The sequence below is a fragment of the Ursus americanus genome, chromosome 16 (genome assembly GCF_024610735.1).
Source record: "Ursus americanus isolate L20-20 chromosome 16, mUrsAme1.1.p, whole genome shotgun sequence".
Taxonomy (NCBI): domain Eukaryota; kingdom Metazoa; phylum Chordata; class Mammalia; order Carnivora; family Ursidae; genus Ursus; species Ursus americanus.
Window position 1 is genome coordinate 49,033,249 of NC_142142.1, and position 20,130 is coordinate 49,053,378.

General features: G+C 48.2%; 1 long non-coding RNA gene across 1 annotated transcript in view; it reads right to left on the minus strand.

Annotated features, from left to right (window-relative positions):
• Positions 1 to 1,323: 1,323 nt before the first annotated feature.
• LOC148108806 (uncharacterized) overlaps positions 1,324 to 20,130 on the minus strand; it is a 170,146-nt gene continuing 151,339 nt past the window's right edge. Inside the window, exon 5 of the long non-coding RNA XR_015726995.1 lies at positions 1,324 to 3,519. This is a non-coding gene — a long non-coding RNA (uncharacterized LOC148108806). The remainder of the gene's footprint in view (positions 3,520 to 20,130) is intronic.

The following is a 20,130-nucleotide window of genomic DNA, read 5'->3' on the forward strand; positions in this document are numbered from 1 at the left end:
ACATATTTGCAGTATTGCTTCCCAAACTCTGAGGTCCTAGGGCTCCCTGAAGAATGTCCCCACCAGACCAGGAGGAGGCACTCTGCCCAGGTTCGGTAAGATGAAGACATTTTCCAGTGGAAAGCCCAAGGTGAGGGCCTCGAAGATCCAGAAGAGAGGGGGGGGGCAGGAGACCCTGAGAGTCCTGGCGTCCAGTTCCCGAGGGCTCACCAGCCATAATAACCTCCCAGGTCTAAGGGACTGGGTCTTTCCCCGGGTCTAAGGATTTGCCATCAGGCTCTCTAGAGCTCATTCTGTCCGTCCCCTTGCATGCGGCGGGGACCTTCCCCTAAACAACCTACCACAATTGGAGCAACAGAGAAGGGAGGGGGAAGCAAGAGTCAAGTCGCACAGGGCTGAGCTCCCTTTGAAATCCTGGTTTGTGCCAATGTAAAGGCAGATACGGCAGGAGATTCCAGGCTCCCTCACCTGGAATGGTAGCAAAAGCTTCCCATTTTTGGCTCCATACTTTTTGTCCCAGCTTCTAGTCTCAGCTCTGACACCGATTTTCTCTGTGAATACAGATGGTCACACATTCTCTCTCTTCCTCAGCTTCCTGTTTCCAAACAGGGAGTTTGGACACTTCTGCCTGAGTGTCCTTCCAGATTCTTTTCTCCCTGGTCCCCCTCTGGGCCCCTGCCTCCCGGTCTGGGTCAGCAGGGAACATGGGGGAAGGGAATCCCGGAAGTCAGTGACACCAGGACAGGCTCAGGTACAAATGCCCTGCCCCTTTGTCCTTAGGTGTTCACTGACACCTAGCAGACAGCGAGACTTGACTTCTGCTTAGGTCTAAAAAGCTCGGAGCATTCATTATAAGCCTGTCCTGGGTAACAGGCCAAAGAGGTAGGGGAGCCGCTTGCCCAGGGCATATTCTGATTCCAGGAGAGGTGGTGACTTGGTGACTCGCTTAAGTCGAGAAGAGGCATAGCAGGCTCAGAGACCAAGTGCCCCGTCCCCCAGGCTGGAGTGAGTCTTCCTGCAATGTTACAGAGCTGCCTATAGGAATGAATGCCTCATACCCCAAACCTGAGCCTCTCCAGCTATTCCTGCAATGCAGCCAATGGGTCCTTCTAGTGGCAGCAGTGACCAGTGGCTGGTCAGGCCCAGCTGAGTCAGTGTTTGCTGGCTGGCTGGTTACAAGAGGAATGATGAACAGGTCCGTGTGGATGGAGAGGTCCGACACAAAGCTATGCTAATTCTTCATAAGCTCTGCCTGCCGCCTTTTATATATCAACCTGAAATGTAATTATCTTTATGGCTGGCAGAGTAAATCACCAGTATGTGTCAAAGAGATTTGCTCCTGTGTTTTATTACATAATATATTAGCTCTACAGTTTTAAGATGTCATTACTTGGCTAATCACATGAAACGTTTTCATGAGCAAACAGTGGCACTGGCAGGAGCTGGGACCAGAGACCTATAGCTAAATCCTTCTGGAAAATGCTAAGAGGCCTCAGGAGGTCATTTTGTTCAACCCTCTGCCTTTAGACTTAGCGAGGTCTAGGCAGGCAGGGGTTCTGCACAATCTGAGGGACTCTCAGAGGAAAGAGATGGAGAGAAACAAATGTTTGATAGAAGATACCCAGGTGACCCAAAGATTCCACTGCGAGGTGTATATCTAACAGAAATGAGCGCTTTGGCTTATGCTCACCAAAGGACATGGGCAAGACCGTTCAGGGTGGCTTTATTCCTAATAGCTGAAAACTAGAAACAACCTAAATATCATTGTAGGAAATGAACCACATTTCTTCTACCCTTTTAGTTCGGTACCTGGGGTCTGCAAATTAAATTAACAAAATGCAGATTAACAGAAGAAGGCATACAAATGTTACTGATGTTAATATTTTTACAGGCATGGAGCTTCATGGAAAAGAAGTGAAAACCCAAAGAGGTGGTTAAGTCCAGGGGCTTATATACCATTTTAACAAAGGGCAATACATTGGAAGAAGTGACCAAACAAAGGAACAGGGGGGTTTGAGCTTCTGGAGTGGTAAACTGTCAAAGATGACTAGGAAATGCATTATTTTTTTGTTGCACCTAAAAGTCATAGTATGGCTTCAAATTCTTTCTTCTCTGGCCCAAGTCTGGGGGACAAAGGCAGTGTGGTATGACAGAAAGTGCACAGGTTCTGCAATGACCTGGCTTTGAATCCTGGCTCTACCACTTGTTCATTCTGTCATCTTAGATCACTTAAACTCAATTAAGCCTCAATCACTCAAGCCTCAACTTCTACAGCTGCAAGCTGGAAATAATAATACTTCCTTTGCCTGCTATCGCGGGAAGTGATGAAAAAACGGGAGCAAATTGACTTGGTGACTAGCATGTTCTTTCTTGCACCATCCATGCAAGCTTTCAGTAAGTATCTACTGCACTCCTGTACTGTCCCCAGCACTGGGCTGGGAGCCGGCACACAGCATCGCCACGATCTACAGTGCACAAGCCGTGTTTTTGCCTGCTCAGCGTCTGATCGGCTGGCACCGTGATTTCCCTTTTGCGAACCACCCCTCCCTCACTTGCCGTTCAAGTGGTTCCACGTTGGCTAACCCTCCACCATGTCCTCGCCAACCGCCCCCCCCCCCCACTGTTCACAATATTCATCCCCCTGGCCACAGAGATTGTTTCTGGGATGGGCTCATGGTCCAGACTGCCTCCATACAAGTCAGCCCTGAGACTTTCGCTGGAGCTATTGAGAGAGAACTGTTGCTTTTCCACTGAGAATGATCAGGGTCAAATGGAACCCTGGACCTGCTGAGGGGATATCTTTACCACCTCCCCGGGAGAGAATGCCCGAGAACAAAGACAACACAGACAGCTGAGAGATTCCTAATAGCCTCATTTAAGCACCCAGATCCAGCCACACCAGGGCTGAGCTGGGTTTCTGATACTTGCAAATAAAATAATCCTGATTAACATATTGTTCTTAAAATGAGTAACATTCGAGGAGTTTTTTCTGTGCACCAGGCACTGTGCCAAATGATTTACAGGCACATCTTATTTAATCCTCACAATAATCTTATGAGTTGGGTGTCGTGGGTTGAGTACGTGTCCCCTCCCAAAATATATGTCAACCCAGAACCTCACAATGCGACCTTATTTGGAAGTAGGGTTTTGCGGATGTAATGAGTTAAGATGAGGTCATAGTGGATGAGGGTGAGCCTTAAGTCCAACAGCTGATGTCTTTGTTACAAAAGGAGAAGACATATGAGAGGGACAGAGAGAGAGAGAGAGCAAAGAATGTCATATGAAGGCAGAGGCAGAGAGTGGAATAATGCACCTACAAGCCAAGCAACACCAAGGATTGCTGGGCACCACCAGAACTAGGAAGAGGCAAGAGAAGAATTCTTTCCTAGGGCCTTCAGAGAGAGCACAATCTTGCCAGCACCTTGGTTTCAGACTGCTGGCCTCCAGAGCTGTAGAGAGAATACACTTCTGTCGCCTTCCACCACGGTTCGCGGTTCGCGGGAATTTATTGCAGCAGTCCTGAGAAGCGAATACAGGAGATAGCGATCAGTATTATTGTTGAAGCGAGAAAACTCAGGCTAAAGAAGTTAAGTAACTTGCCTGAGGTCTTGTAGCTAATTTAACCAGAGGCAGGATTCGACCCCATGGCGACACCAGAGCGCTATCTCTTCATCATTAAATGTTACACAGCAGGCACATAAAAACGCTAGTTTCTTTCCTTCCGGGATCATGTTTCCTTGTTCTTTGCATCCTCCTTGCCGAGCTTGGGGTCTGGCATTTAGTAGGTATTTAATAACCATTCATGAATTAGAATCACTGCGAGCCCTTACGGAGAAGGCAAAGAAGATGAGACAGCCCTTGACCTCCAAGGGTTGCAGTCTACACGGGCTACAGAAGGAACATATGCTCAGGGCTGAGTAAGAGCCTAAAATTAAGCCGGGGAAGAGCTCTGAGATGGGAAAGCACTAGGGGCTGAGCCAAGAGAAGGCGTTTCCACAAAAGAGATTGACCTTGACTCGGGCCCTGAAGAACGTAGGAAAGAAGCAGCAAAAGACTGAGAAACAAGGAAAGCCCCGTGAGCAAAGGCTTGGAGGAAGGGCTTAGCATGATACACCTGGAGCAGAGAGTTCACGCTGGGGAGTGGCGGGTGATAGGCTGGGAAGCATCAGGTGGGGCCAAAGCATCGAGGGGCAGGCAGGAACTTGGACATGAACTGGTAGGAAGTTCCTATAGGCTCTTGGCAGAGGCAGTTGCTGCCTGGGTTACTGCTGGAAACGGAGACTGGACTGCAGATGTGCGCCCCCCACATTTCCCAGCCACCTGCAGCCAGCAGAGCCTGGCACCTTGCAGCCAATGGGCTGCAGGTCTGAGTGTCGCCTCCGCCTGAAGCACAGACGAGCAGATCATCCCCTAGTCTCTCTTCTCTCTTTGTGATAAGTGTGGCATGAGTTAAGATGGTGCCTTCGCCAGATCTGAGCTGCTCGGATCCCTGGGGACAGCTGTCCTAGAGAGTCATGCAAATTTTTTGTGAACAAGAAACAAATGTGTATATACTAATTAGGCCACTGAGAGGAGAGGCTTTAGTTACCAGGGCGCAAGTCTAGCCTCTCCTAATACAAGGTCCAGAGTGACAAAGAGCAGGAGGCTGGGGGGACGCAGGTCAGGGAGAGGGTGGTGGTGGGGAGAAAGAAAGGGTCAGGAGAGAGAGGTATTTAGAGATGTTAGCAGAGGGGAGGATGAAATAGATGAAGGTATTAAAGGGGCTGATGAGTTTAGTGAGGGGCCATTTGTTGAGAGACGCCAGACCACGGTTGGACTGGGGAGGGAAGCTGGGTCTGATGGCAAGCGAGTGACTCCAGTTTTTGTGGAGCTGGTGAAGAAATCCTGAAGGAAGGTCAGGAAGCAGTGGCAAGTGTGGGAGCAGGTGAACAGGTGAGTGGCACACCCTTCTCCTCCAGGCCTTTCTCTGATGACAACGGCCACCCCTGCTCTGTGGGCCAGCTGGTGGCTGGGTGGGGGGGGGCTCTCAGGCAGTCTTCTCTTCTTGTCTCAAGGTCAACAGCGGCAACCCCAAAGGCCTTGCTAGACATGATTTCATTCTGTTATCACAGCAGCCCTGGGAAGCCCTTGGTTCTCATTACCCAAGTTTACAGAGAAAGAAAAGGGCTCAGAGGAGGGAAAGCCACAGGCAGTTGGTGCCGGTTGGGACTGGATGGGCTACAGACTGCCAGAGCTCCGACTCCCAGAGCGAGGGCCAGCTTCCCCCAAGGCATCCTCTCCCACACACAGGTGCGGAAGTCCCCCAAAGCTGGAGCTGGGAAGGGTGAGGAAGCGAGGAGGGCATGCTGACGGTTATGGTGCCTTCTGCCGGCACTCACCACCCAGGGAGCTCTTGTTTTAGAAGCAGGTGCTGCCTCCAAAGCCCTGAAGATAACAGAGGACTTTGTCATCACACCCCAGTGGCAGCTGGCGCCACTGAATCACACCAACACCCAGATTGCCCAGCAAATATACTTAGTAAAACACTCCTTGAAAATATATACATAGTAAAACATTTCTTGCCCCTTTGGAACAAGTCATGACCCTGTCACTAAGTTCTGAGCAATGAGATAACAAGCGAAAGTTTTTGAATGAGACTTCCAAGAGAGTTCCTCCAAAGGGAGATGAACAATTGGTACAGGCCCTTTTACCGTACTCTCTTCCTCCTACTTCCTGCCTGGAACTCAGACTTGATGGCTGGAGCTCCTGCAGACATCTTAGACCACGAAGTCTAAGAAAGCCACATGTTAAGGAGGGTAAAACAGAGGTAGTAAGAAGCCTGAGTCTCTGATGTCCCTTGGTACTGCCCTAGCAGCCCCAGAATGCCCAACCCTGGATTTCTGTGTGAAAGAACAAGCCTCTAATTGGAGTCAGTGTCCACAGTCAAGTCTCTTAGTAGCAGCCAGACGTAATCTGACATTGGTTATGGTGGCTGATTCGGCCACTACCCCAGGCTCCCGCTTCTTTTTTTTTTTTTTTTAAGATTTTATTTTATTTATTTATGTGACAGAGAGACAGCCAGCGAGAGAGGGAACACAGCAGGGAGTGGGAGAGGAAGAAGCAGGCTCCCAGCGGAGGAGCCCGATGTGGGACTCGATCCCAGAACGCCAGTATCACGCCCTGAGCCGAAGGCAGACGCTCAACGACTGCGCTACCCAGGCGCCCCCAGGCTCCTGCTTCTTTAACTATGAAACAACAACATTCAGATCTGCCTGATGGCATTTCAAATTGGGAGAGAAATCATGGATTTTCAACCTACCACGGGCGAATTTTTAAAATAATGATCCAGAACTGGGGAAAGATCTTCTGATGCAAACCCAGAAGTCTTGAAATAAAGAATTGATCATTTTAACCTCATCAAAATGAAAAAATTTTCTTTGTGGCAAAAATCATCTATATCTGTCAAAATAGGCTAGTTATGCTACAGCAAGAAAAAAGCCGAAGTCTTGGGAGCATCAAACAACAAAGGATTCTTTCTTGCCCATACTATATGTTCTCTCGCAGACTGGCCAGGGTCTCTGCTCCCATGTTGTCACTGCTGCCACCTTCACTTTGGGCTCCTCGGCTGGAGGCACAGCCATCATCTGCTGATGCCAATTACCATGGCAGCAGGAAACAGAATGTGCAAAGCGCTGGCAATTCAAACTTCAGCCCAGAGTGACAAACATGCTTCTGCCCACATTTAATTGGCCAAAGCAAGTCACACAGCTACCCCTGGTCAACAGGGTGGGCAATATAATACCTTCTCGGGGAGAAAACCTGCATATTTATGAAGAGTAATATACAAAAAGCAACAGGCTTAGCCCATCGGAAGCAGTTTTAGGCATTCATATTACAGACAAAGAGCTAATTTCTCCAATAAGTAAAAAGCATCTACAAATCATCAAGAAAATGACCACATCCAGTAGAAAAACAGGCAAAAGATATGAACATTTTACAGAACAGAGAATTAAAGACGCTTTCATTCACTCATAACAAGAAAACTGCAAATTAAAATCACACATTTTCACCCATCCGAGTGGTGAAGGTGTGGGCAAACAGGCACGCTCGTACATTGCGGATGGGCGGTGAGTTGGTATTACTTCTATGGAAGACAATTTGGCATTAGGGGTCAAGATTTAAAGTTCACGTGCGTTTTGGTAAATTTCTTCTACTTTTCGAAATGTGTTCTATGGATGAGCTCAACATAAGAGAAATGGTATTTTTTTAAAGAATTTATTTGAGAGAGAGCGAACATGAGCTGGGGGAGGGGCAGAGGGAGAGGGAGAAGCAGACTCCCCAGTGAGCAGGGAGCCCGACTTGGGGCTCCATCCCAAGACCCCGAGATCAGGACCTGAGCCGAAGGCACACATCCAACTGACTGAGCCACGCACGCACCCTGGGAAATCGTATTGTTTCAAGGCTTTTGCACTGTTTGTAATAACAACTACTTGGGGGAGAACTAAATGTCTTTTAATAGGAAACTGATGAAATAAATTATTCAAATTAAAAAAATAATTTCCTTCCGTTCAAGGGAGTGCCATGCATTTATAAAAAGAATAAAAAATTCTTTTTGTAATATGGAATAATCTGTAAGATTTAATGTCAAATGAATAAAGAAAGGTGCTGAACGGTGTGTATTATACGTCACTATTTGTGTGAAAAAAGGAAGAACACTTGCTCATAATTGTTTGTATATGCTAGAAACGTCCCCCCAAAACATATTTAAACTGGGAAATATTGGTTGCCTCTGAGGAAAGAATAGGAATTCTGTACCTTTTAAATTGTGAAAAAATATGGAAATGTATTGTCATCTAACAATAGAATTAAAAATTAAAAGAAGAGAGAGCTGACCTAGCAGTTCCAGCCCTAGGTGTATACCCTTATACACCCTAAAGAAATAAAAACACACATCCATACAAAAACTCGTGCATGAATATTTGTAGCAGCGTTATTCGTAATAGCAAAAGACAGAAACAACCCAAATGTCTGTCAACTGATGAAGGTATAAATAAAATGTGGTATAGCCATACAACGGATTATTATTCAGCCATTAAAAGGAATGAATTGCTCTCAAATCAATCAATGTGATACATCACATCAATAAGAGAAAGGGTAAAAACCATATGATCGTTTTAATAGATGTAGAAAAATGATAAAAGCCCTCAACAAAGTAGGTTTAGAGGGAACACACACCTCAACATTATAAAGGCTATGACATGGAGCTAGAGAGTATTATGCTAAATGAAATAGTCAGAGAAAGACAAATGCCATATGATTTCACTCATATGTGGAATTTAAGAAACAAAACAAAGGAGCAAAGGAAAAAAAAGAGAGATAAAGACAAACCAAGACACAGACTCCTGAGAGAGAACAAACTGATGGTTACCAGGGGGGAGGAGGCTGAGGGATGAGTGAAATAGGTGATGGGGATTTAAAAAAAAAAGGGAGGAATGAATTACTGATCCATGCTACAACCTGGATGAACTTTGAAAACACTATGCTAAGGGAAAGAAGGCAAACACAAAAAGCAGCATATCGTATGATTCTATTTAAACGAAACTTCTAGAATAGGCAAATCTATAGAGACAAGAAGTAGATTCACGGTTGCCTGGGGTGGGGGGCAGGTTTGAGGGGGAAATGGGTAGTGACTGCTGATGGGTGCCATGTTTCCTTTTAGAGTGATGGAAATATTCTAAAATTGACTGTGGTGAGGTTTGCACAACTCTGTGAATATACTAAAAACCACTGGATTGCACACTGCAAATGGACAAGTTGTATGCTATGTCAGTTAGATCACAATAAACCTGTTTTTTTTTTAAATAAGGAGTGACAGAAAAAAAAAATGGGCTATGAGGCAATGCCTGAGGACACATGTCACTGGATCTGCCATGACTCACTTGTCCGGCTCTCTTGTAATAGTTCATTCATAAGACCTCAAAAGAAATCCCACAAGGCAGCTGTCAGCCTGGGTCCCCCAAATGTAGTCTTCCATGCAGGTAGCTTCTTTGGGGAAGAGATCCGTGGAAAAGCCATGGTGGGAAGAGAGCAACAGGGAAGGAGAAAGGCCAACCCAAAAGTAACTGAGCTGGTTCCCGGTAGAGGCAACTGAGGCTCAGTCCCGCCGGAGAACCACTGCGAACCAGGCAAAAGGTGCCAGGACAAGGAAGGAACGGGAGAGAAAACCAGAGCGTGGAGCAAGCGATGCCAGGTGCTATGTGGCCGCATATGCTGTGGCCGCCAGAGGTGCCACGGCAGCAGAAGAGCGGGCTGAGAGCGGAGGATGGCGGCGGAAGCCCTTTTTCCTCGCTCTACAGAACTCTCCCTGCTATGTGGTTCTCTAGCCTCAGCTCGGAGAGCCTCAGCAGCATTTCCAAAACCCAATCCCATCCTCAAATACCAGATACCTGCTGCCTTTGTGGATTCTCGAAGGCTTCGGCTGAGGGCCACTGAGTGCACCTGATGTGATTTTTTTAAAAAAACAGGAGGCATCCAGAGCCAAGCCTGGCACACAAGCGGCCATCAGGCCGAGGGCTGCTGTTAGGTCAATGGTGAGGAGTGGTTGTAAAGCAAGGCGTCTCCTTGCTGTAAACGGACTCTGATGGCAGGGCCCAGAGGGAGTTTGAGAGGTGCCCTGAGTCACGGTGGCATTGCTGGCATAAGTGTGCTGCCTTAGACGTGGGCATTTTTCACAGGACAACAGGTATTCAAATGTAGAGTGTGATAATGCAGGCAGCTCGAGGGGAAAGTAAGGTGCAGGGGTCTCCCCTCAGAGAGCAAACACTCAGCCTCTCCCCAGCCAGTCCCTCCTCCACACATTGCAGCATCCACGGCACTTTCCAGTGTCTTAAAGGAAGCCTGGAAGCTGACTCCATCCCCCCTCACCAGGATGCCAGGGAGACATTGCCGGGGCTCTTCATGCCACAGCCCCCGGTGCCCGCAGCAGACGATGCACAGGGGTGGCTGCCCGCCCCCTGCCATGCTTGTGGAAGGGGGGACAGCCTTGTGAAGCAGGGGACACATTCCTTATGACCAAGCTACCCCCGAAGCTCAGCCCAAAGTGCCGAGACAGAAGGGTTCTGACCGAGGCTCTGGCTGATGTCACCACCCCGGTGGGAGGCCCTCTCAGGAGTGGTGCTCAGAGCAGCACAGCCCTATGAACCTCCCGGCCCCCTCACTCTGCTCACCTGCCAGCCACCCTCGGATACAAGCTGATCTCAGGGTAAGAGTCCCCCTTACCTCCAAAACCTAGAACCACCTTCTTCTCATCTGGCTCCAAGGGCAGGGGGGCTGCTTTTCCCTAACCACTCCATACCCACAAGTCTGGGTCACTCCTCTTCTGGACTAATGGAGAAGGTGATGTAGAGACAGAGGCAGAGGTGGGAGTGATGTGGCCACAAGCCAAGAAACACGAGGAGCCACCAGTAACTGGAGGAGGGGGGCAAAGATCCTGCCCTAGAGTCTTCCAAGGGAGCATAGCTCGGCCACCACTTTGCTTTCAGACCTCTGGTCTCCTTTCTGGGAGAGATTTTGCTTCTGTTGTTTTAAGGCACCCAGCATGTGGTAATTTGTCACGGCAGTCCTGGGACACAACCACAGCCCCTTAATAAAGACCCCCCACCCCAAATAAAAAGTCCTCCTACGAGTGAGCACCGCAAGCCGGTGAGAGAGCACGCAGATCATTCAAAGCCTCGCTGCCCAAACTCGGGCTCCTAAGTCCCTCAAAGTTCTGGTGAGCACATGAAGACTCCTGCCAAACGAGGCCCGCCTCCTGGACTGTGAATCTACTCAAAGGTTCTCAGGAAAGAGTGAAGTGATTTGACTGGTAAGTAATTTTAAACAAAGAGGCACATAGGGTGTAGAGCAGAGGGCCCACGTGCCTGAATTTTTTCAGATAAAGTTGCTTCAAGGGAAAGCTGTGTTTATTTGGGGGCTCTGCTCCTAGACGCCCCTGTGATCACCACCGCCTTGGGATGTCCCCATTCGCCCCTGTGGAAGGAGATCTCCCCTAGCAGGAAACCCAGAGTGACAGGTGACTGCAGCCATTACACGAGGACCCTCAGCCCCCGGAACCTGCCAGGCTTCCCAGGAGCTGTCTCTCAGCCGCAGGGCTCTCGGGGTGTGCCCTGAGGTGAGGCAGGTCTGGCAGTGGACCAGGCAGGTTTATAAAAGGTCATCTGACTCCCAGCCCTGACCCCGAGCTCCTGAGCAGAACACTTAACCTTGTTGTGTCCGGGTGTCTGGTCTGTCAAAGGAGCCCCAGCCCCCGGCCCCGGCTGGCCTAAGGAGGCCCAAGGCTCCAGCAAGGCACTCCCCACCACACCAGCCGGAGGACTCCTTTCCACCAGGGGAGGAGACAGGGCCGGCAGGGAAACTGTTCTTTCCTAGGATGGACAAGACGGGACACGTTGCCTCGGATTGGGAGAAGCAAGAGAAGCCCCCCCCTTTCCAACACAGGTGTCCGCAAGACTTTGGGGGCTCTGAGCCCCCGCTCCCAGCACTGACCCCAAGGGCTCAGAGCTGAACTGACGGCAGGAGGCTGCGATGGCCACAGGACAGGGTCCCTCCACCTGCTCCTCCCGCCAGGCCTGCACTCAGAGGGAGCCCGCTCGGAAGTTGGCGCCAGGCTCCGCAGCTAATAAATGTTGACATGGGAAGAGTGGGAGTCGTCAGGGAGTCTTACCAGTGTTAATGTGACGTGGGCAGTATTAGCAACTCCCCAGATTGTTCTCTGGAATACAGCAAGTGAAGGCAGAGTGGGTCTCCCCCTCCCTCCTGCCGCTCGACTTGGGATTTGATTAAATCATCTTCCCCGGGGCGCCTGGGTGGCTCAGTCATTAAGCGTCTGCCTTTGGCCCAGGGCGTGATCCCAGGGTCCTGGGATCGAGCCCCACATCAGGCTCCCTGCTCCGCTGGGAGCTTGCTTCTCCCTCTCCCACTCCCCCTGCTTGTGTTTCCTCTCTCGCTGGCTGTCTCCCTCTGTCAAATAAATAAATAAAATCTTAAAGAAAAAAAAAAGCATCTTCCCTGTGATGACGACATAACTGCATGACTAGCCTGTTGCCCCAGTGCCTGTGGTGGGGGGAAGGGAGGGCAAAGGAGGGGGCACTGGCTCTGTCTGCCCTGCCTCCTTGCCTTTCTCCCTAGGAACTGGAGGTGCCCCAGCACCCCAAACTTCTCTCTGTACACCTGCCCCTCCCCTCAGACCTGAGCTCCAGGTGCCTCTTCTGCCCCCACCCCCCTCTCTCCCTCACTCCCCATCCTTTGGGCACAGGCCCCTCTGTGCTTCCCTGTCTCTCTCAGGCATAGGACCCTGGGATTACTTCTGCTGTTGGGCGGGCAGAGGGGGCTAACCCTCCCACACACACCACAGGGGCTGTCTCTCTGATCCAAGTCTTTCCTTTGTGGCTCTGGAGGCTGCACGGCTCTCAGATCAAAAACCAGGACAGAGAAGAAGGGTCTCGGGAGGCCTGGCCAGCCTGCATTTCTCCAGCCCCACCACAAAGAGAGGAGCTGGGGGCCACGAGGGGCCTGTGAAGTCATCCTGCTCTCAGCGGCTCAAGGTCAGCCGCTCCGAGACTACAAACCGGCCCCTGCGAAACAACTGTTTTCGTGTTGCTGGTAGTTTTCGTGATTGCTTTTCTTTTCTTCCTGTATTTGAAGACCTTCCCAACAGGCATTTCCTCTTGCCCCTCCTGCAGGGCCCCCAAGGCCCCAGCCCGTCCCCCTTCTCATGACAGTGTCTCCTCAGCCCCTTGCTGATCCCAGGGCACCACCTTTCCCTCGGGTTGTGTCCTCCCACCTGGGCCGCCCAGGGCCCAGTTTCTCCGTGGGCCACACAGCCCGTCTCCCCTGAGCATAACCCTCTTCATCTCACTCTCGGTCCTCTGGGGAGGACCACCCCGCCTTTCCTAGAGGCCAAACTCCAAGCCTGCTCAGGCTGTGCCATGAGGAGGCCTCCCCGGGAAGGAGTATCTGTGTGTACACAGGTGTGTGAATGCAAGCCAGGGGTGTGTGCACATGCCTGATGGCTTGGCCACCCCAACACATGTATTTGGCCTCAGCTTTCTAGATACTGGAGACTAAACCCCAAGAGAAGTTTCCAGAATCCAGTCATGCCGTGCCTCAGGGTGGTCTGCGCCACGTCCCCAGTGGCTACCAGGAACTGAACAGTCACCACTGCCTGGGCGCTAAGCTTGGGCTTTCCGTGCACTATTTTATTTACTACGTGTAACAACCCAACATTTTACAGATAAGAAACGGAGCAGCTCGACTCAAGGTAACAGAAAGCAACTGGCCAACTCAGAAACTGCCCCAGGTTTATCTGAGTCCACAGCTCGTGGTCAAGTACGTCTGCTTGAGGCAGGCTGGGCATATGCCCGGGGCAGTGAGCAGAGTGTCCACAGATGGTTTCCTTCCAATTCCTCCCATTAAAAAAATTCTTTATTTTTTTCACTTTTTATTATGGAAAATTTCAGAAGCTGGTGTAATGAACCCCCATGTACCATCACCCAGCTTCAAAACCTATCAACATTTTGTTAATCTCGTTTCGTCTCTTCTGCCAGACACAGATTTTTTTTCTGCAATATTTTAAAGCAAATCTCAGACATCATTTCCTTTCACCTGCAAAGACTTCAATCTGTATCTCTAGCAGATAAGGACTTCTTTTCCTTTCTCTAATTACCATGCCATTAACACGCCTAACAAAATTAGCAATGGCTCCTTAGTATTACCTAATACTCACTCTAGGTTTCCCCAGTTGCCTCAAAAACGACTTTTTACAGTTGGTTGGTTCAAATCAGGATGCAAACAAGGCCGGTTCATTGCATTTGGCCAATGTCTCCTGAGCCTTCTGAGTCATTAACTGCCCCCCCCAACTTGTTCAAGCAGGCCGTCTGGACCGTAGAATGTCCCACATCCTCACCGATGGATCCCATCCTCACCATGTCTAACAACCTCTTCAATCCCTGAGAGAGAGCGTCTCTGAAGTATAAAATAGATTACGCTGTTCTCCGGATTAAAATCCCTCTGTGGCTCCTTGTTGCCCTGGAAAGAAAATCCACACCCCTTTCTTGACCCACAGGGACCTGCCATGTAATTTGGCTCTGGATTCCGTCACGAGTTTCACCTCCCTTCCTTCAGCCTCCTCCTGCTCCAGTCCTACGGGCTACCTTTCCCGACCTCGACACTTGGGGGCCAGGGCAGACATGGTTTCTTCTCGCCAGACCTCTCCCCCTCAGCTCTGCCACTGAGGCCACCAGCCAGCCCTTCCTTATCCTGCCACCCACCCTAACGCCTCTTCCCCGGAGAGGCCCACCCTGGCCACCCTCCACCTGTGGCTCCGCCTCCGTCTCTTTGGTGACCCCTCCACTTCTCAGAATCTGTAGTTCTTTTTGCTATTTGTTTAATGCCTTGATTTTTAACTGCCTCCTCCCTCCTCTGCCACCCAGAATGCAGGCTTTCTGAGGGCAGGGCTGTGTCTGAAGCCTAGAACAGGGCTCAGAACATAGGAGATGCTCAAGTATTTGATAACTGATGGGACAAACAGAAGGGAGGGAAGGAGAGAGAAAAGGGTTATCTTTCCAAGAATTCACAGTCTGGTTGGAGAGGCAGGAAAACAATGAGAATGCAAGCCCTTTTGATCAATCCAGTCAATATCTATTAAGCACCAACTAATAACCTCCATGCTTTTCCAGGCATGGAGGGGATATCTTGGGCCTTGACAGCACTCAGTGCATGGATAACCGGGTGCGCTCAGTCTGGGTGGGAGTATTCACTTAAGGCTTCATGGGGGAGGGAGTCCTGAACTGATCCTCCATCAGCAAAAAACCACCAGCCTTCCAGAGCACCGTCGGGTTCCAGAGGACGCCTGGGAGGCAGGCAGGGCCAATGTTATGATTCTCCCCACTTGAGCAATAGAATCCCATTGTCCAACAGGGGACAGAACTGGGACAGGAGCCCACAGGTTGTGACTCTGCCCTTCCCTACTGGGCAGGCAGGTGTAGTGAGGAGGGCAGAAGGGAGGAAGAGGGTGGGGACCACCTGGGCAAAGGGCAGGTGGATGCATGAGCAGGGGCCAGGGAAGGTGACTTGGGAGGCCAGAACAGTGCTCCCAGCCCAGAACTGTAGACTCGCGGTGGGAGACACTCTCCGTTAGCCCTGCACCGTCAGGAGGCACAATTCATGTCTGGCCTGAGGTCTGGAGCCTAAGGGAGAAGTCAGGAGAGTCCCCTGTGCTTGGCCCCGTGCTGCAGCCTTTGGAATCTCCACGCGCTGAACCTCGGGCTCCCTACTTTATGGCTTAGTTATTTTTAATTTAGACAAAAAACCTCACTTGGCCGTTAATGGTCTCATTCAGTAGAGCTTTTTGTCTTTTGACCAGTGCTGTCTGTTTTTACTGTTTTGATCTCTACTGTTTTATTAAATAATCCTTTTCCCTTTTTTTTCCTGATCTCATTTATTTTACTTCTTTTTTTCTCTTTTGCTTTTAAATGCAAACAGGCAGCAGTATCATCAAGGTGAGGTCATGAGGGAGTCTAATGAAAACTGGGACCCCAGATCCTGAGCCCTGGCTCGAGATGTGGTCCCCCAGAAAAGACCAATGTTCTCATTTTAAAATGACCTGTTTGAGCAGCACAGAGATTCACAGGGCCAATGACTCTCACAGGAGAAGATAAGATTAGCCCCTTCACAGGCCAGAGAACTTACTGGAACACGGGGCCTTTTAATTTATTTCTGGGAGGGTGACATTTTTTTAAAAAGATTTTATTTATTTATTTGACAGAGAGACAGCCAGAGAGAGAGGGAATACAGCAGGGAAGTGGGAGAGGAAGAAGCAGGCTCCCAGCGGAGGAGCCCGATGTGGGACTCGATCCGGGAATGCCGGGATCACGCCCTGAGCCGAAGGCAGACGCTTAACGACTGCGCTACCCAGGCGCGCCTGGGAGGGTGACATCTTGATGAATCCGTTTTGACATGAAGACACTTGAAGTGGCCTCAAAAACAGCCATTAAACCTTTAGCTTGCTCTTATTGTCAGTTATGTGCAAAGCAGACTGTTCACCCCATCCCCAAACCGCACCCCAGGGGTAAAATACGAGGCAAGGGTCTCCACAACAAACATTTCTGGGTAATAAGGAACAGACCTACTACCTTTAGGCAAAGATGCATCAGAATGTCTCCTGTGTCCCACCTGAGGAGTTAAAATGTCCTTCCATTCTCATGTTTGGAGTTTCATTTATCTACGCATATGGGCACCCTTTAAAAACACGGTGTTGGCTGTGCTTTGAAATTTACATGAATGGTTTCACGCTATCAATTCCATTCTGTCTCTTACAATTCCTCCCTCTGGGTTACTTGCAAGATCTCCCCAAGTTGCTCAACAGAGACACAGTTCATTACTGCTGACTGCCGCGCGGTATTCCATCATTCTTCACTCGCCACCCCCCCCCCCAAAGGACACCTGGCTGGCTCGGATCCTGACCACAACTCACACCTCCTTGCACGTGTCTCCTGTGCACCTGCTAGAAACTCCGCGAAGCTGTACACCCGTAGTGTGTGAGGGGCAGCGATGGGGCGCCAGACCCTCCGTACGAAGGTCAGCGGGTTTCTCTGGGCATGGCTTACACTTTCCACCAATAGGACCTGAAGGCTCTTTCCCACCTCCCCACTCGTATTTGATAGGATTCCGATTTCCTAATTTTTGCCAGTCTGAGGGGATAAAATGATACCTTCTTATTTGAATTTGGGTTGAAGAAATTAAGTAACTCTTTGTGTAGCTATTAGCTCTTCAAATGGCCACGTCTATGAATGGCCTGTTTACATCCCTCTTCCCTTTTTTCTTTTAGATACTTGTGTTTTTCTTTTGGATTTGCAGTTCTTTTGTATATGCTGGATATTAAACCTTTGTTAGTTTTAGACTTCGAAAACTATCTACTCCCAGTCTGTGACTCGTCTGTTAAACTTGCTTATACCATTTAAAACAAAAAAATCTCTAACGTCGATGTGATCAAATCTTTTTATTTTGTGCCTTATGGTTTGTGTCCGGTTATTTTTTAAATCGTTTCAAAGAAATGCTCACTTTGAGGTTCAGAGTTATTTTTAATACATTTTCTTCCATTTGTGTTTATAATTTTACTTTGCACCTATAGGTCTTTCTCTGCTTGGAAATTTAAAAAAATCTAGTGTTGAGTAACAATCCAGCTTAATTCATCTCCAAAACAGTGAACCATTTTTTTCTGATGACTTTTACAAAATAATTCATTCTCTCACTGATTTGTGATGCTAACTCTTTCATAGGGAGTTCCCTTATAGATTTTTTTATTTAAATTTGTTTTTATTTAATTTATTTATGTGTGTCTCGGTCTGTTTCTGGTCCCTTATTTTATTCCTTTGGCTTATTCGTCTGTCCCTATGCCAATGACACACTGCTTATATTATTACACTTTTATTGTAATCGGCTTGACTATCAGCAGAATAAATGTTGCTTCTTTGTTGCTTCTTTTTTAATTGGATTAGCTATTTGTGGATCTAGATTCTTCGATAGAAATTTTATACTCACTTTGTTTAATTCCCCAAAATTCCTGCTGGAATTTAATTGAATGTAGACATTAATTTGGGGCTAATAGACATCCTTCCAAAATTAAGTCATTCCAAACATGGATATAGTATTTCTTTTTATTGAGGTCTTTCGTTTAATGGTTTTTGTAAAGTTTAATGCTTTTTTTTTTTCTCCTTTGTGGTCTTGGGCCTTTGTTGTTAATGCCTGAGGCCTTTGTGATTTTCACGGCTATTATCTGATACAGGTCTGCCATCTTCTCCAGGGATCCTGGGAGGGGCCTAGACATGTGTCTGCTGTTGCAAAATTGGGAAGCAGAGTATTGTAATCACAATTGGTCTGGACTGTGTTATCTCTATCCCAGCTTCCCCTCCAGAGCAACACGGGGTGGCGGGGGGGAGGATATCTTTTCGAGTTACTGTCTTCATTTCCTTCAGACAAATACCCAGTAGCGGAATTACTGGATGGTAGGGTGGTTCTATCATTAACTTTCTGAGGACCCTCCATACTGTTTTCCACAGCGGCTGCACCAGTTTGCATTCCCACCAGCAGCACACGAGACGTCCTTTACCCCCACAGCCTATTAGTCTGTGCAGGCCTTCTATTTCTCTTGTGTTAATTTCATCATATTTTCAAAAAATCTGTACATTTCATAGAGAGTCAACTGTACATACTTGCATATACATGTATGTTGTTCTAATATTATTTTTTATATTTTAAAATCTTAATTCTACCTCACGGTCCTTCTTCCTACCCCTGGGAGAGGACCCTGGGCTCTCACTTACCCTCCAACACTCTGCAGAGTTGGATTAATTCTGCAGTTGATTTTAAAATCTACTCTCTTGTTTTCTTGACGTTTATTTTACGGGTCTTTTAAAGGATGTTCATTTTGTCTTTTCAGGGAAATTTCTGTTTTTAGTACTCATTTATACTGTTTTTGCTGTTCTTGGCATCATTCTTTATTTCACTGATTTCTGTTCTAATCTTATTTTCTTCTTGCTTATGTGGGCTTTCTCTACTGCTTGTTTTTTTTTTCCCCTCTCCTTTTGATTTGAATACATGACTCATTTGTTTTCAGCCCTTCTTGTTTTCTGATAGACGTATTTAAAGCTATAAATTTTCCTCATGGGCCTGCTTTAGCTGTAGTACATAAATTTTGACATGCAGAGCTTTCTTTGACATTTAATTCTAAGGAATTCATCATTTCCCTCCAAATTTTCTCTTTAGTCCAAGGACTATTTGGTAGTATCTTTTTACTTTTCTCACATGTGGGATATTTGGGGTTTTTTTTTAATTATTATTATTATTTGGTTTATTTGAGAGAGAGAGGGAGGGAGAGGGAACACGAGCAAGGGGAGGGGCAGAGGGAGAAGCAGACTCCCCGCTGAGCAGGGAGCCCAATGCAGGACTGGATCCCAGGCCCCTGGGATCATGACCTGAGCCAAAGGCAGATGCTTAACAGACTGAGCCACCCAGGCACCCCTGGGCTATTCTGGTTTGGTTTGGTTTTGGTTTCTTCCCACCTCTTATCTCTCCTGAGTACTATCATGTTGACATGATCTGGATTTTAGTTCCAGATTGTGCCATATATTCATCATTTATTCAAGCAACAGTAAAATCTAATAAATTCTTTTTCACTCTTACTTGTCTTATATCTGCTTCTTAGATTTACTTTTTTTTTAATTGCTGGGATACATTCTGCATACCTCTTTATGCCTAAGGATATCTTTATTTTGCCCCCACATTTAAATATTTAGCTACATATAGACTTCAACAGTTTCTAGATATCACTTGATTGTCATCTCATTGTCCCTCGGATTCCTCCTTACTTGTAGGTGATCTGCATGGAAGTTTCCTCTCTGAGGTGCACTTAACTATCTCTCTAACGTGTCTGTGAATGAGGTTTTTCTTCTTTATCTTGTTCAGCACTGTCTTTACCCCTTCCCCTCTGAAGGTATATATGTCCCTTCAATTAGGGGAAAAGTTAAGTCACTGTCTCTTCCAACATTTTGTCCTTTCTATGTACTCTTTTATTTTTTTCTTCTCCATGATAGACACCTATTAGTGACTACATTCACATCCTCCGTGTCCTCATGTTCTCACAGCGTTTCTCTCTAACCCTGGGGGAGATCCCAGAGATTTATTTATCCTTGGATACTCCACAGAGTTGGGTTTAGCTGACCTGAATGTGTAACTGGGCTGGAGGGAAGGAGAGCTTCAGCCCCAGAGTCCCCTCCTGCAACCCCCTTGGCTCTGACAAGAGTAAGGGAGGAGTGGTTCCCACTCATCCTCCTCCCCATGGGCCGGGCCAGATGCTGGTGGAGGAGACACAAGGAACTGCCCCTGTGCCCGTCCCTCCCTTGTCGGGAGAGGCTTGGGTAGGGCAGCAACACGGCCCTCTCTAGGCCTCACCACTGCAGAAGTCTTTATAAGCTTGCAGAGGGCTTCCCACACCCTCTGTCTCTTACCGTCACAGCTCTTTGAAGTGAGTAGGCAAGGGATTGATCATTGCTGTTGTGTAGACAAGGACACTGAGGCCCAGCAAGGTAAAGTCAT